This window comes from Symphodus melops, assembly GCF_947650265.1.
Source record: "Symphodus melops genome assembly, chromosome: 3".
Classification (NCBI taxonomy): Eukaryota; Metazoa; Chordata; class Actinopteri; order Labriformes; family Labridae; genus Symphodus; species Symphodus melops.
In genome coordinates this window covers 5,083,931-5,087,642 of record NC_136693.1, presented here as the reverse complement: position 1 = coordinate 5,087,642, position 3,712 = coordinate 5,083,931, and positions in this window count along the sequence as shown.

Genomic DNA, 3,712 nt, shown 5'->3' with positions numbered 1-3,712 from the left:
TCTGCGTGTGCTGTGTTGCTTTGGCAAAAAAAAAGATTCATGATTTCTAAAACCACCTGCTGAGTATTTTTAGTAACTTTTAAAAGCACAAATGCTGAGCTACATCCTTCACTTCGTATGTTATGAGGTCATTTCATCCCAAAAAACTGCCCCAAAAAATATTTTGACAAATAAAACAACACGCCGGCCTGTAACCAGTAGACCTTAAATAACTGGCACCAGCTTACAGGTGCATTAGTGTATTAACCCAGAGTCTGTTCCCTAATGGTATTGTTCCGTCGGGACATAGATTCAGCATGTGAGTCATATTGCTGACAGCTGCTTCAGGGATGTACTGCCCAAACCATTGCAGCTTTACTGCTTGCAGTTGGGACCTGGGACTTATTTTGCGCTTAGCTAGCTCTTTTTTCTATTGTTAAGTGACCGTGCGCCCGTGTCATTGATGCAGCAGTTACTGCATGCAAACACAGGGAGGCAGCACCAGCCAGGCTTTCACCACAACAACACAACGCCACACTGATGCAAACAGCTGGTGAGACTGTGCGCATAACACCCAGAGGCTATTGAGGATTACCCCCCCCCCCCCCCCCCCCCCCCCTTCACACACATAAACACACACTCTCACACTCCTCCTAATTCAAAAAGGCAGACACGCTTTAACATGGGTTCACTAAGTGTTCAGGGGGACAGAAACAGAAATCATGTTGTTTTAAAACCTGCAGACTCTGCAGATATAACTTGAATGTTTCTCTTTAAATGCTTGTAATATTTTAGTTGGAAACATTCAATTCATTCATAAAAATGTTCCTCTTTTTGTTCTACACGTTGAGCCTGAAAAACATTAAATAGTAACTGGTCAGCTTGCAGCCACAGATTGCTAATTGGTTTCCACTGGGACTGCTAATAATACAAATTAAGCCATTTCTCACTCAGTGAAGCCGGCAGTGTAGAAACATTTCCCCTCTGTGTAACAGGCTCACATGGGGGAAATAAAAAGAAAAGGCAGGGCAGAAAAGTGTGTGTGTAGTCACAGTAGAAGTAGTTGAAAGTGCTCTTACTGCACACCTTGTGAAAGCTGAGTCATCCCTGTCTAAATGAGTGAGAAAGTTGTTTTATTTTTCTTCATGTAGAGGGTGGGGGGGTTGAACAGTTTCCATTGGAGTGAAAGTAGTTGAGCACATGGCAGTTTTAACAGGGCTTTTTTCCAAGAAGCAGACATCTGTGGAATGCAAGTGGTCTCCTCTGTCCTGCTCTTGACACAGCCATTGCCTTTGCTTGTTGTCTGAGTTTAACTTTAAATAGATGACAAAAATTATGACAAGGCTTCAAACGATCACTTTGTTCCAATTCCAATTGTGCCCCGCTGATGGAAAGCACAATAAATCTGCCTCCAGCCGGGCAGGCCTCCCTAACTGTGCTCCCTGCTTACAATGAGAGCCTGCATACAGGCTAGCACAAGGGTTATTTTAATAATGCCGGTGCATGACATTTCAAGAATATCTCTTCCTGTACTATAAGCAGTTGTCCATTCGGTGCACGTCACCCTCTTCACCTCAGCTCGTCCAACAGACACTTTGATATTTTTAGTCCAAGGGGGCTTTGAGCGCTCTTCTTTTACTTCTACTTTTTTTCCTGGAAGGTGAAGGGATTTCTGGACAAACGCACACATAGGGAGCGGTGTAATAGTTTATCTGCTGTTGGTGACAGGTGGAGGAACACATTCATTCTCTGGGTTTAGTCAAGGGCAGGGGAGTCCAAGGGTAAAGAGGCCTGTATGAGAGTCTAATTTTAGGTTATTTTTTGTATACATACTAACTTACTTGCCTGGAGACGGCTTGTTTACTGAGTTTAACGATTTGTTGTTTCTGACTTGGTTTCACAGCAGTTACATTAATCATGAGCCAAATCGGTTCCTGTCTTCACCCGGCTCGGGTAAAGGTTAAGGTACAGTATCAGTTATGGTAAAGTTTAGTGTTACCTGTAGGGAAGAAATGCAAACCTCAGAGATAAACCCCCTCATTAGCAGAGTGTAAGTGGACATGTAACGCAGCTTGTTGCATCAATATGTGATCATTTAAGTGTACAAGTTTATTTATCGCTTTGTGGTGAGTTCAACTACGCTTGTGTTTTTAACTCTACGTGGTAGTCAGTCTCAGCTATTTTGACTCAACAGTAAAAATGTTAAGGAATATTTTTCACTATTTTAAATCAGAAAAAAAATCACATTGTGTGTCAGTTGTCAAAGGTATTGCTTATTTCCATTGATTAATAAAATATAAATAGAGGTTGGAAAGGTGTCTGACAAAAAAAAAAACCCTGACATTTTTCAAACTTTCCTAATTAGCAGGGTATTATATTTATTTTGAATTCTGTAAGATGTGTGAGTTTGTCATTTTCTTGACACATTTTATGAAATGAATTTTAATTTCCCTTTTAGTTCGATCTTTCTGCAATAAAACTTGTTCTGATGTAAAATCACAAAAGCTTCCTCTCAAAGTTTTCTCCCCATTGTTGGTTCCCAACCTGTGGTTCAGGGACACCCAAAGAGTTCATGTGATGAATCCAGGTGGTCAAACTGGTTTACAGCAACACAAAGAACTTTAAATCATGCTGATGATGTTAGCCAGCTCTGAGAAGGCTTGTCTGCTGCTTTTCAGCAGGCAAGGCAGCCAACCGCTTGGGGCCCCCAAGGTCTGACAAAGTTCAAACCAAGGCAGTGAAAAATTAATAGTTTTACTGTTTTTTATATCTATGTTTTGAAAATAATGCTCATGTCAGTCTGTAATTTGTTTTGTTTTTTAAGTTTAGCTTTTTTTTGGTAGGTGTGAGATCATCTTGATGTAATACTGATGAATGCTGGTTGGAGGAACCCCCTGTATATTTTTGCCTAGGGCCCCTTATTCTAGAGTCGCCACTGGTTCTCTGCTTCCTTTTTTGGCTGATACTTTTACAGTCTAGTGTCCTTTAAACAACCCTTTGGCTAACTGGCCAGTGAAAGGAGATATGCAACCTTTGACAAGGTGCGCTGCAAATAGACTTTGCATAGTTTTCAGAGGTCACATGCCAAAAAGGTTCTGAACTACTGTATGTCAACATCTGTCTGTGTACTCATTATAAAAAGAGATGACAGGAAGCTCTACAGGTGACTTGAATAATTTACGAGGACTCTGATTCTTTCTCGCTCTGACTTTCATCCAGCTAACTGTGCTGCTACTGCACAGGTGGAGACAGAACGCCGGAGTTTAATCAGCTCTCATGCTTAGCTGTATGAATGATCTGCATCCTAAATGTGTCTGCTGCTGCTGCAGGCACGGGCACACCAGGTCATTTCATTTTCAATCAAGACCTCAGCTGTTTACATTGAGTGTGTGTGTGTGTGTGTGTGTGTGTGTGTGTGTGTGTGTGTGTGTGTGTGTGTGTGTGTGTGTGTGTGTGTGTGTGTGTGTGTGTGTGTGTGTGTGTGTGTGTGTGTGTTGTGGTGGTGGTGGTGGGGGGGGGGGGTAGCAAATGTAACCTTGAGTCTGTAGATGGCAGCAACACTCTTGGCCAATCTGTCTCAATATAATGGGGAAAAAAAAGTATTTTGTTATGCTGGTCAAGGGCTGCCAACCAAAATTGAAATTAATTGGAATATTCCAGCGTGAAGGAAACTGTGATTGTGAAGTAAAACCATTCGATACGAACACACCTGTACACTTATAGTACAGGTTAA